Source organism: Schistocerca piceifrons, chromosome 10 (assembly GCF_021461385.2).
Source record: "Schistocerca piceifrons isolate TAMUIC-IGC-003096 chromosome 10, iqSchPice1.1, whole genome shotgun sequence".
Classification (NCBI taxonomy): Eukaryota; Metazoa; Arthropoda; class Insecta; order Orthoptera; family Acrididae; genus Schistocerca; species Schistocerca piceifrons.
The window spans coordinates 54535621-54550396 of record NC_060147.1 but is presented as its reverse complement, the minus strand read 5'-3'; positions in this window follow the sequence as shown (position 1 = coordinate 54550396).

The following is a 14776-nucleotide window of genomic DNA, read 5'->3' as shown; positions in this document are numbered from 1 at the left end:
TGGAGCCAAGCTGCGGGATTTGGCCAGAGAAGTAACAGGACTGTTAAGCTGACAGACGTACTGGAACTAACGCACACGTCACTGCAGAACCGTGGCGGGATATAGAACGGCTCGTCGTAAAAGGAAAGAAAATGCTGCGTCTGCTTGCCTTCGTGGATTCTGTTCTTGATAGGGTCGTCATCAACGTAGCAAGTAATGTATTTCTCGGATTGGGATAAGAAAGGAGCTAAGAGATTACCAGACGACTGACTGTAAGTAATACCTTCTGTGGCTTCAATATTTAACTAATTTAACTATACGGTGAAATCCTTCAATACTCTTTTACGTTACTCACTGCTTACCCTGTGGTTAAGTTAGGAATTTTCATCATTCTTGTTTTTAATTACAGTAGTTCGTTAGCTAAAAAGGATAACGTGTTGCGGTTTTCGTCTAAGGAGAGTATTGTGGGAGATTTTCAGTGTATCATTTCATTCTGCTTAAAAAATAAATGACACTCGAAGCTGTATTGCTCCTCTGCTCGTCTCTTTTTTACGTGTGAGCTGCAGCTGGCCACGTCGCTGCAAGCGAGCTGTACCAGCTGACTGGCCAGTGCTGTCCATGTTAAATGTGGCGGTGAAACTGCTGTCCCGTATTGTCGCCAAGTCGATGTGCGCGTAACGCACAGCACAAAACGTACCCTTATTACCGTACTTGACATTACTCAAGACAGCTTGGCTGCAGTCCCACGTGAAAATGAATTTCAGTGAGGTTCCAGCAGACGCGGAAGAATACATACTGCAATGTTTACATCATGTTTATTGTTATGATGAACGGATTATATCACCTTCAGCTATTCATGTTGTAGTTACATCTAACTAGCGACATGAGACCGCCTGCACCAGTGGAGAAGACCTGTGACTTTTGGAACGGCTTAGATAATAAAAATCAGTCTCTTGGTCACACGCTACATTGTTACAACTGATAAACATTTTAGTCATAGCAGCCATCACTGGACCTCATGGTTACAGAGGCGATACGTGGGCGCATAGTCAGTCCATCGATCGCACAGCGATCACCAGTTCTTATTATGGTTGCAATTCCGAAACTGGTAAACGATTTTAATGTGGAAACATGTCACCAAGAAATGGACGTTTGTAATACGATCGTTTGTAAATGTTATATTTCACAGTAAATGTAAGTTCCCTTATGGCATACATGTCGTAATGAACATTACGTAATACATATAGAATGCCTACCTTTATATAAAGAAGTCCCAGCGCCCACAATCTTACTAGAATCGATACATCAATAAATAATTAAAATAAAAAATTACGTTATACACTGAAGTTACAAAAGTCATGGGTTAGCGATATGTACGTATACAGAACGCGCAGTCGTAGTTGAAGCTAGACGCGTGGGATAGTGTTTCGGAAATCGTTGTTGTTGTGTCTTCAGTCAAGCGACTGGCTTGATGCTGCTCTCCATGCTACTCTATCCTGTGTAAGCTTCCTCAACCCCAGTGCCTACTGCGACCTACAGCCTTCGGAATCTGCTAAGCGTATTCATCTCTTGGTTTCCCTCTACGATTTTTAACCCTCCACGCTGCTCTCCAATACTAAATTGGTGATCCCTTGATGCCTCAGAACATGTCCTACCAACCGATCCCTTCTTCTAGTGAAGTTGTCCCACAAATTTCTTTTCTCCTTAATTCTATTCAATACCTCCTCATTAGTTAAGTCATCCACCCATCTAATCTTCTGCTTTCTTCTGTAGTACCACATTTCAAAAGCTTCTATTCTCTTCTTGTCCAAACTATTTATCGTCCACGTTTCACTTCCATACATGGCTACACTCCGTACAAATACTTTCAGAAACGACTTCCTGACACTTAAATCTATACTCGATGTTAACATATTTCTGTTCTTCAGAAAAGCTTTCCTTGTCATCGTCAGTCTACATTTTATATCCTCTTTACTTCGACCATCATCAGTTAGTTTGCTCCCCAAATAACAAAACTCATCTACTACTTTAAGTGTCTCACTTCTAATCTGACTCCCTCAGGAACACCTGATTTAATTTGACTACATTCTATTAGCCTCATTTTCTTTTTGTTGACGTTTATCTTATATCCTGTATCCTGTATCCAATTCCGTTCAGCTGCTCTTCCAGGTCATTTGCTATCTCTGACAATTACAATGTTATCGCCAAACCTCAAAATTTTTATTTCTTCTCTACGGATTTTAATTCCTACTCCAAATTTTTGTTTTGTTTCCTTTAGTGCTTGCTCAATATACAAATTGAATAACATCTGGGGTAGGCTACAACCCTGTCTCACTCCCTTCCCAACCACTGCTTCCCTTTCATGTCCCTCGACTCCTATAACTGCCATCTGGTTTCTGTACAAATTGTAAATAGCCTTTCGCTCCCTGTATTTTACCCCTGCCACCTTCAGAATTTGAAAGAGAGTATTCATGTCAACATCGTCAAAAGCTTTCTCTAAGTCTACAATTGGTAGAAATGTAGGTTTGCCTTTCCTTAATCTATCTTCTAAGATAAGTCGTATGGTCAGTATTGCCTCACGTGTTCCAGTATTTCTACGGAATCCAAACTGATCTTTCCCGCGGTCAGGTTCTATTAGTTATTCCGTTCGTTTGTAAAGAAATCGTGTAAGTATTTTATAGCTATGACTTATTAAACTGATAGTTCGGTAATTTTCGCACCTGTCAACACCTGCATTCTTTGGGATTGGAATTATTATATTCTTCTTGAAGTCTGAGGGTACTTCGCCTGTCTCATAATTCTTGCTCACCAGATGGTAGAGTTTAGTCAGGGCTGGCTCTCCCAAGGCTGCCAGTAGTTCTTATGGAACGTTGTCTACTTCCGAGGCCTGGTTTCGACTTAGGTCTTTCAGTGTTCTGTCAAGCTCTTCACGCAGTATCATATCTCCCATTTCATCTTCATCTACGTCCTCTTCCGTTTCCATAATATTGCCTTCAAGTATATTGCCCTTGTATAGACCCTCTACATACTCATTCCACCTTTCTGGTTTCCCTTCTCTGCTTATTACTGGTTTCCATCTGAGCTCTTGATATTCATACAAGTGGTTCTCTTTTCTCCGACGGGCTCTTTAATTTTGCTATAGGCAGTTTCTGTCCTACCTCTAGTGATATATCCTTACATTTGTCCTCTAGCCATCCCTGCTTAGCCATTTTTCACTTCCTGTCGATCACATTTTGGAGACGTTTGTATTCCTTTTTGCCTGCTTCATTTACTGCATTTTTATATTTTCTCCTTTGCTCAATTAAATTCAATATTTCTTCTGCTACCCAAGGGTTTCTACTAGCCCTCGTCTTTTTACCTACTTGATCCTCTGCTACCTTCGCTACTTCATCCCTCAGAGCTACCCATTCTTCTTCTACTGTATTTCTTTCCCTCATTCCTGGCAATTGTTCCATTATGCTCTCCCTGAATCTGTCTACAACCTCTGGTTTAGTCAGTTTAGCCAGGTCCCATCTCTTTAGATTCCCACCTTTTTGCAGTTTCCTCAGTTTTAATCTACAGTTCATAACCAATAGATTGTGGTCAGAGTCCACATCTGCCCCTGGAAATGTCTTACAATGTAAAACTTGGTTCCTAAATCTGCCTTACCATTATATAATCTATCTGATACCTTCTAGTATCTCCAGGCTACTTCCATGTATACAACCTTCTTCCATGATTCTTGAACCAGGTGTTAGCTATGATTAAGTTATGCTCTGTGCAATATTCTATCAGGCGGCTTCCTCTTTCATTTCTTACCCCTATTCCATATTCACCTACTATGTTTCCTTCTCTTCCTTTTCCTAATATCGAATTCCAGTCACCCATGACTATTAAATTTTCGTCTCCCTTCACTATACGAATAATTTCTTTTCTCTCATCATACATTTCATCAATCTCTCCGTTATCTATGGAGGTAGTTGGCTTATAAACTTGTACTACTGTAGTAGGCGTGGGATTCGTATCTATCTTGGCTGCAATAATGCGTTCACTATGCTGTTCGTAGCAGCTTACCGCACTCGTAGTGTTTTTTTTTCATTATTAAACCTACTGCTGCATTACCCCTATTTGATTTTGTATTTATAACTCTGTATTCACCTGACGAGGAGAAATCGTTAGGGAATGCAACATTCCGAGATCCACAATGTCTGGCGTGTGCCGAGAATTCCAAATTTCAGATAGTATCTCTCACCACGGACAATGCAGTGGTCGACTACTTTCACTCAACCACAGAGAGCAGTAGCGTTTGCATAGGGTAGTCAGTGCCAACATATAAACAACACTGCGTCAAATAAGTGCAGAAATCAACGTGGGCTCATACGAGAAATGTATCCGTTAGGTCAGTGTGGCGTAATTTGGCGTTAATGGGCTGTGTCAGCAGACGGCCGATCCGACTGCCTTAGCTTACAGCACGACATCGCCTGCATCGCCCTCCGTGGGCTCATGAGCATTTCGATTGGACCCTACACGACTGGCAGATGAATCACGATTTCAGTTGGTCAGAGCTGATGGTATGGTTTGAGTGTGGTTCAAAATGGTTCAAATGGCTGTAAGCACTATGGGACTTAACATCGTAGGTCATCAGTCCCCTAGAACTTAGAACTACTTAAACCTAACCAACCTAAGGTCATCACACATCCATGCCCGAGGCAGGATTCGAACCTGCGACGGTAGCAGCAGCGCGGTTCCGGACTGAAGCGCCTAGAACCGCTCAGCCGCAGCGGCCGGAGTTTGAGTATGGCGCAGACCTCACGAAGACATGGACAAAAGTTACCAACAAAGCACTCCGCAAACTGGTGGTAGTTCCATAATGGTGTGACCTTTGTCTATGTGGAATGGACCGGGACCCCTCGATCTCCCGTACAACCGATCACCGACTGGAATGGCTGTGTTCGACTTCTTGGAGATCAGTTGCAGCCATCATAGACTTCATGTTCCAAAACATCGATGGAATTTTTATGGGTTATAGTGCGTGATGTCACCAGGCTAAGAATGTTTGGGAATGGTTTGAAGAAAACTCTGGACAGTTCGATCGAAGGGTTTGGCCACCCAGTGAACATTTATGAGAAACAATCGAGAGGTCAAAATGCTTCACCGGCAACACTTTCGCAAGGGACCGATGGCTCTAGCTGTCTGGCCCCTTCAATTTCAGTAACCAACCAACCAATCAACACTTTCGCAGTTATGGACGGCTATTGAAGAACCATGGCTCAATGTCTCCGAAGGGACTTCTAGTGACTTGTTTAGTCCATGCCACGTCGAGTATATGCACTCTTATCACCTCAGTGTATGTATTTTTCCTTGAGCTCTAATGTTGTGAGCCGGCCGCTGTGGCCGAACGGTTCTAGGCGTTTCAGTCCGTAACCGCACTGCTGCTACGGTCGCAGGTTCGACTCCTGCCACGGGCATGGATGTGTGTGATGTCCTTAGGTTAGTTAGGTTTAAGTAGTTCTAAGTTCTAGGGGACTGACGACCTCTGATGTTAAGTTGGCTGGCTCTGAGCACCGTGGGACTCAACATCTGAGGTCATCAGTCCCCTAGAACTTAGAACTACTTAAACCTAACTAACCTAAGGACATCACACACATCCATGCCCGAGGCAGGATTCGAACCTGTGACCGCAGTGGTCGCGCGGTTCCAGACTGTAGCGCCTAGAACCACTCGGCCACTCCGGCCGGCTGATGTTAAGTCCCAGAGTGCTCAGGGCCATTTGAACCATTTTTCTAATGTTGTGACTCATCAGAATTCTGGGTTCCAGTGCATTACAGAATTGTAATGATGGACATGTGATTCATTCCCCAATAAGTTCAGTTATTAGGAATGGTGGCCAGTTTGTCAAATGAGAAAATTTGTAAGCGCACTGAACCAGAATTAGGAACTACAATTGCAGTGCCGAAGTTAAGTGTTCTATTGTGGCACAAAAAAACAGTTCGCATTTTCTCGAAAAGGTCACCGCTTGACCTTGACACCGTACTGAAGCAGTTTATTAGAGAGAACTACGCTTAGATTGTTCAATTAATCACGTCCATTTAAGTTTCATGGAGTCCGTGAATCACTAGTTTTGATCGCAATGATATTCCAAATTCTTGCTAATCATAACACAGTTCACGTAAGATTTCCTTAATTTAGATTACAAAAATCACTCGACGGACTCCGGAAATTAAAGTTCTTGACTTTCTTTGTTGTTGTTACGCGTAATTTCGCCTACTAAACGTGAATAGTAGTGGCATGAGTCAACACCAGCTGCGTCCCCGACACAAGTCTTTCTCCTCAGCTTTCAAACGGCGAACTGCCAATTTTGGGTGGCGTCCGACTGCTTGTAGACGCTACGTAAGACGGTAGTAAGAACAAACTGTTATTTCATAAATTACAAATACTCCGAAAATGGGCTAGGCACGATTTTACGATTTTGTGTGGACTACAAGAACTACTGTGATTTCGGGTTAAAGGAGATGTTACTGGTCAAACTTTTAGAAAAAAACATGGACACTATTCTTGTTAGGAAATGTGAATCCCCTCGTTTCCATTTATGAGCACCATATTGAAAAGTAATAAAGCAGGTGCTGACAGATATGAAAATTACGAAACTATCAGTTTAATAAGTTACAGATGCAAAATACTAACGCGAATTCTTTACAGACCAATGGAAAAACTGGTAGAAGCCGACCTCGGCGAAGATCAGTTTGAATTTCGTAGAAATGTTGGAACACGTGAGGCAATACTGACCCTACGCTTATCTTAGAAACTAGATTAAGAAAAGGCAAACCTACGTTTCTAGCATTTGTAGACTTAGAGAAAGCTTTTGACAATGTTGACTGGAATACTCTCTCTCAAATTCTAAAGGTGGCGGGGGTAAAATACAGGGAGCGAAAGGCTATTTACAACTTGTACAGAAAGCAGCTGGCAGTTATAAGAGTCGAGGGGTATGATAGAGAAGCAGTGGTTGGGAATGGGGTGAGACAGGGTTGTAGCCTATCCCCGATGTTATTAAATCTGTATATTGAGCAAGCAATAAAGGAAACAAAAGAAAAGTTTGGAGTTGGTATTACAATCCATGGAGAAGAAACAAAAAAATTGAGGTTCGCGGATGACATTGTAATTCTGTCAGAGATAGCAAAGGACCTAGAAGAGCAGCTGAACGGAATGGACAGTGTCTTGGTAGGAGGATATAAAATGAACATCAACAAAAGCAAAATGAGGATAATGGAATGTAGTCGAATTAAGTCGGGTAATGCTGAGGGAATTAGATTAGGAAATGAGACACTTAAAGTAGTTACGGAGTTTTGCTATTTGGGGAGAAAAATAACTGATAATGGTCGAAGTAGAGAGGATATAAAATGTAGACTTGCAATGGCAAGGAAAGCGTTTCTGAAGAAGAGAAATTTGTTAACGTCGAGTATAGATTTAAGTGTCATGAAGTCGTTTCTGAAAGTATTTGTATGGAGTGTAGCCATGTATGGAAGTGAAAGGTGGACAATAAATAGTTTGGACAAGAAGAGAATAGAAGCTTTCGAAATGTGGTGCTACAGAAGAATGCTGAAGATTAGATGGGTAGATCACATAACTAATGAGGAAGTATTGAATAGGATTGGGGAGAAGAGAAGTTTGTGGCACAACTTGACCAGAAGAAGGGATCGGTTGGTAGGACATGTTCTGAGGCATCAAGGGATCACCAATTTAGTATTGGAGGACAGCGTGGAGGGTAAAAATCGTAGAGGGAGACCAAGAGACGAATACACTAAGAAGATTCAGAAGGATGTAGGTTGCAGTAGGTACTGGGAGATGAAGAAGCTTGCACAGGATAGAATAGCATGGAGAGCTGTTTCAAACCAGTCTGTGGACTGAAGACTACCACAACAACAACAACAACATTGTAAAGTATAGAAAATTATATGAAATTATTAATTAGAAAGTTAACTAATAAGTGCTGTATTTCGTAATGAACAGAGTAACCTGAGTAACAAAAGTAGGTAGTCGAAAGTCAAAATCTAACAGTATTTCTGAAGAAATCTGTGGTGAGAAATGGGGCTGCTTAGATACTTAAATGGTAATTATATCTCCTGTTATTTAGTTTCTGATAATTTAAATAACTTAACGTGACAGTCGGAATGCTTTGCTTTCTGTTGGTGTTGGTCATCATATGGAATTATGCCGATTAGCTCACAAAGTTCTTCAAGTATTGCCCTGTTTTTTATCTTTAATTAAGTAACTTTTACTTAGCTTGCTCTAGAAGCAAACTAATGCTATCAACAAAATCAGTACAGTTAAAGTAAGGAAGTGAATAATAAGTTCACCCGTTTTAACCTCGCGAGGGCTGGGTCCCAGGCTGTGCTTAGCTGCAAAGCTAATATATATTGTAAATAAGAACCTGAAACTTTTAAGTAAGTGTTGCATTACGCCAGGTGACTGTGTGTTATGTAAGATAAAGATCAGCAAAAAAAAAATGTGGTTAGTTACGGGAATAGGAAAACATAACACTCGATATTTATATTTTACAAATTCTTTCGTGGATGAATTGCATTTCTTAAAGTTTCTTTCTGCGAACCTCAGAGTGTCATCTGCTTTCCCTACTAATTGTTTCACGTGATCATTCCACTTCGCTACGAATTTTTACTGCTAGATATTTTTACGCTAGCTATTCTTTCCAGCAATTTGTCGACGATAGTGTGAGTGTGTGGTAGTGGATTACAGTTACGTCAGAAAACATGCCCCGCGAGGTGTTCATAATATTTTGTTGGACCGCTTGTATGAGGAAGTATGAACAGGAGGCACATAACTCGTTATTGCGCCTGTGTGCCGCTTATCGCAGGCCGTGTAAAGCTCGCTGCGAACGACGCACTATTTTCGGATTAAACGCCTCTATTACAGGAGTACAGCCCGGGCGACAATGCGCCCGAAAACGACTCGGCCTTTGGTAGACCCGCCCCGGCCGCTATCTGGAACTCAAGTGCCTTACCGTAAACTCTCCCTGCGAGGCCGTAACAGAGCGCTTACTGAGTTCCCGCGGAGAGAGCGAAGAGAGGGTGGAGGGAACACGGAGGAAGGAGGAGGAGGAGGAGGAGGAGGAGGAGGAGGAGGAGGAGAAAGAGGATAATCGCGGACGAGGTACCCGCCGTTAGGATAACGTCATCCGTATGCGGCAGCGGTGCGCCTTCTGATATCGCCGATGCCGTAAAAATGGCGGCCAGAAAGGGAAAAGATGAAAAGAGCGGTCGGCGCCGGCTCAGACCGCGAAGCGCCGTGGTCCACCGTAATCTGCCAGAAACAAGATCGCGCTAGGCATCGGCTGAGAATTCATCCGGAAACGACCGGACCTTATACTTTTATTTTCGCTCCTTCCCCTGTCCCTGGGGCAATTCCTCGCGTCCCTCTTTGCAAGTATTCCGATATCGTGTAATTCTAATAAACGTTTGGGAGAATGGTGCTGAGGAGAGGGAAAAATACGGGCGGCATCGGAAGGGCTTTCGTCTCCTTTCCCCAAAGGACTCCCCGCTGTTGGAAGTGGACGCTGAGGTATCTGTCAAATCTCTAAATAGCTGTTGCCTATAACAATTTGGACAAGAAGAGAATAGAAGCTTTCAAAATGTGATGCTACAGAAGAATGCTGAAGATTAGATGGGTAGAGGGTAACTAATGAGGAGGTATTGAACAGAATTGGGGACAAGAGGAGTTTGTGGCACAACTTGACCAGAAGAAGGAACCAATAGGTAGGACATGTTCTGAGGCATCAAGGGATCACAAATTTAGCATTGGAGTGCACCGTGGAGGGTAAAAATGGTAGAGGGAGACCAAGAGACGAATACACTAAGCAGATTCAGAAGGATGTATTCTGCAGTAGGTACTGGGAGATGAAGAAGCTTGCACAGGATAGCGTAGCATGGAGAGCTGCATCAAACCAGTCTAAGGACTGAAGACCACAACAACAACATAACAGAATTCTTCCAGGTGCCACATAAAGCGCACCCGTGTATTCGAATTACATGTCCATCATGTTCAAACAATTTAAGGACATGCGCCGCTCCTCAAACCTCTCGCTGCAGCTCTGTAACTATGTGTAAGCTGAATGTGAAGATGGTAGGAAAGGATTGGGGAGGGGAGTGGAGGGGGGAGGGAAGGGGACGGGAGGAGGAGGGGAGGGGGGGAGGGAAGGGGACGGGAGGAGGAGGGGAGGGAGGGAGGGAGAGTGGATGGTGGAGGGGAGGGAGGGAGGGAGGGAGGGAGAGTGGATGGTGGAGGGGAGGGAGGGAGGGAGAGTGGATGGTGGAGGGGAGGGAGGGAGGGAGAGTGGATGGTGGAGGGGAGGGGGAGGGGAGGAGGTGGGGTGGGAAAGGGTGAAGGGAGGGGAGGCATCGGTGCTGTAAGCTGCAGGGGACATCAAGCGGAATCGGCGGCGACGAGCGAGAATGTATACCGGACGAGGATTCGAACACGGGTTCTCCTGCTTAGTAGGCAGGTGCGATAAGCACTACGCCATCCGAGACACAGCGTTATCACAACTACACGGACTCCCACCGAACGCCACCTATCCGCAACCCCTGACTATTTCCCCCGTCATCGTTCCCTGAGATTCCCACTGGGTGGTCGGACTTATTTGTGCGTCCGCACTGAAGAAACTGGATTCATTGCCCAGCTACGCCTATCAAATTATACGAATGTGTGGCGTCTGTTCTTTCAGACGTGTCCGGAAGAACAGACATTCACATGGCACTGTAATTGCTAACAGCATACGACCTCTCTTCTCGATATCCATACTGTTCACTCACTTCATGGCTTTTCAAACGACAGCGTGAATATCTTACCACCATACAGTGTACAGCGCCAGATTTGCACCTGGTGTTCTAAATGGGAACTGACCTTTTTTTTTTTACAGCGTAAATCAGTTCCGCAATAACGCATTTGCATATCTACCAAGTTTCGCTGCCATACGATGGTTACAGCCCACTCTGGACCTCTGTGAGGAGCTGCACTTTAATTATAACAATCTGGTACTTGCATGATTTAGTGCCAACTGGTGTGGTTTCGTTCAGCGTTGGGCCTCGCTTGCGGGCTAAAAAAAAATAAAAAAAAAAAAAAAAAAAAAAAAAAAAGGCTCTGAGCCTCTGAGCACTATGGGACTTAACACCTGAGGTCATCAGTCCTGTAGAACTTAAAACTACTTAAACCAAACTTAAGGATACACACACATCCATGCCCGAGGCAGGATTCGAACCTGCGGGCTTTCCAACAATGAAATGAATGAAGTACCCTCCGACTCAACGTTGACATAGTAAAATTTTTGACTGGTTTCGTTGTCTAGGGGCTGGGATACGAAGTTGCCGAATTACAGGCCAAATACCGCTGAGTCTACAGTATACGATAAGAATACACACATGAATCGAATAGTCGAAGTTTTCTATCACTCGACAATTGCGAATTATGAATGTAACATATATATTTACAAATGAAAGATTGTAATTAAATAAAATCTTCAGGTACTATCTTAACGACTTTAAATGATGAGTACGATAGTAGAAGTACTTTTGAGAACGCGGTATATTTCTGCAAAACACTTATTGGTGTCGATGGCCCTGCAATTAATTAAAATGTAAGTTTAATGACAGGGAAACAATAGAGTCCTACTTCACGTAATTAGTTATGAACATAGCTCGTGAGGTATTCACTTCTGAACGCATACTACGCCGTCGCGTCCAGCCCTCTCCATCCTATGCGACCGTCGCTCGCGCCCCACTCCCTGGAACTACTCGTGTCCTCTCCGAAAACGCTTCCATCCAGTCTCCCTATTCACGAGCGCTGTGATTGGCTAGAGCGCTCGCGCCATGTCTTCCAGCCAACGCATCCACACAAACATAATGAAACACATACCAAATACTGGATTCACATTTAAATAAACTGAAATTAAATAAATATTCCTACGGCTGGACCATACACGCGCTGTAACATACATTATTAGATACATAAACAAATTAAATAAACATATATCAAAGGAATAGAACAACCGTGCGGCTGGTACCGGCGGAGGTTCGAGTCCCCTCTCGGGCATGTGCGTGTGTGTTTGTCCTTAGGATAATTTAGGTTAAGTAATGTGTAAGCTTAGGGACTGATGACATTAGCAGTTAAGTCGAATAAGATTTCAAACACATTTGAACATTTGAATAGAACAAAAGGTAGGCCAATAGCCTAATGTCTCTGTGCTTTCTAAAACACAGTAAGTAATTGGCCAATTTCTTTATGAATGGTATATATCGTATATAAACAAAAAAATGGCTCTGAGCACTATGTGACTCAACTTCTGAGGACATCAGTCGCCTAGAATTTAGAACTAGTTAAACCTAACTAACCTAAGGACGTCACACACATCTATGCCCGAGGCAGGATTCGAACCTGCGACCGCAGCGGTCGCTCGGTTCCAGACTATAGCGCCCAGAACCGCACGGCCACTCCGACCGGCGTATATAAACAAAGACACAGATGAACAAATATATTTATAAGCATGCTGCTACCGTTTTCTCGTGTAACTGTGGAGTACTTATGGCCTGACGCGATCGATAGTAATCGGCCACTTTGACCTCCAATAACTCATGTACTATTCAAATTACATGCCTGTAATTCTTACCAATTTAGGTTTACACTAATAGTTATCTAAAGAGGCGTAGATCGACGAAATAGGATGAACCGTTTAGATTTTGGTAATTCGTTGCTGGGTGTTACTTGTATAATTTATCGTCAGATATTAAACTTTAAACTAATAAAGATATAGGAAATCTGATTACACCATCAGAATCGTCGTACAAACAATGGTAATGTACATGTTTCTTTTTGAGGTATCGTGATACATCTGGCTACTATTAATTTCTACACGAACTGTGAAATGTCTGCTATTAAGGTTTCACAAAGTCCGCCATCTTTGGCACTACGAGCGACACAGCGTCACAATGGAATTCCCAGCCATGCGGCTGGACCATGCACTGGGGCTACTCCTCTCGTCCAGCTAACGTTCGGTATCACGTGTTTGCTGCCGGGCCCCGGCTAGCCGAGCGGCTTATGCTTCCTCCAAAGTTAGAATATTTTCAGGGCGCGACGACTCGCCAGTTATACGCTTCTGTCCGTGGTGATCAGACGGACGCCAACGTGGCCGCAGACGACCAGGTGAAAAGTCACAGGAAGCAGCGACTCCCGAGACTCTTCAACTCCAGGTATCACGGTATGGGGAGACAGGTTGGTTGGTTGGTTGGTTGATTCGGGGGAAGGGATCAAACGGCGAGGTCATTGGTCCCATTGGATCAGGCAAGGATCGCGAAGAAGTCAACCGTGCCCTTTCAGGGGAACCATCCCAGCATTTGCCTGAAGCGATTTTAGGGAAATCACGGAAATCTAAATCAAGATGGCCGGACGCACGTTTGAACCATCGGCCTCCAGAATGCGAGTCCAGTGTGCTAACCACTATGCCACCTCGATCAGTTGTGGGGAGGAGGTACTGATTTCGTAACTGCTGAAAGGAGGCTGTATGCCCGCAAATAAGTGGGGAGAAAAAGGACAAACACTGTCGATATACCCTTTATGATTAGTGTATGAAATGTCCGCCCCCGGTACATGAGTGGTCAGCGCCACGGAATGATAATCCTAAGGGTCCAGGTTCGATTCCCGACTGGGTCGGAGATTTTCTCCGCTCAGGGACTGGGTGTTGTGTTGTCATAATTATCATAGTCTCATCCCCATTGACGCGCAAGTCGCCGAAGTGGCGTCAAATCGAAAGACTTGCACCAGGCGAACGGTCTACCCGACGGCAGGCACTAGTCACACGACATTATTGTGTATGAAATGGCTCTTACCAGCAGAATAGTTCAAGACAGCACTCTGCAGTTCTCACCACAAACACATCGAGGAATGCACGGACCCTCGCCTGATTTGTCAGCCATATAACTCGGCTGTGGTGCAATAGGAAGACTTGGTTTCTTACCAGACTCCAGAGAGTGATGCAGCCCGTTTCAGACATGACAAGAAATTCCTCAAGATCACGCTCCAATGCTGTTGGCTTGCATGCCCCAACAAATGCTTGACTTTATCCGCGCCTGTGGGGATCATTCCTCACACGGACGTTGATCGTGGACATCGTTTCCGAATGGAATTGCAGTTTTTTGATTTAATATCAGTTGATGAACATCTGCATGAAGTTTCATAAGTATCGGATTGGTACTTAATGGCGGTAACTAGCGCCATCTCTGCTTCACACTCCACTTCCCACCCCTCCCTCGAGGTTCCATGAAGGATTCACCTTTCCTTTGTTATGAAATGATAATTAAATCAAGACCCTAAGTTGCCGACAGGCATTGATATACATCAACGAGGACAGTTGGAAATGTGTGCCCCAACCGGGACTCGAACCTGTGATCTCCTGCTTACATGGCTGACGCTCTATCCATCTGAGCCACCGAGGCCACAGAGGATAGTGCGAATGCAGGCATTTATCCCTTGCACGCTCCCCGTGAGACCCACATTGCCAACTAAATGTCCACACACTACATTCGTAGTGCCCCTGCCCACTACACTCGTTACTCGTGGCAGACAATCTTCCCGAGCCCCGTAAGAGTTCGGGCAATGCGTGTGCATCCAGCACAGAAGCAGGTCATACCATCTTCATACATATATTTCCTTTGTTAGTGCGGACACGAACTGCTAACATCTAAACCCTTTTTTCTGCATATTTACTATGCAGGCAATGAATTTCCTGTTCTCAGCACAGTTTACAATGATGGCTTCC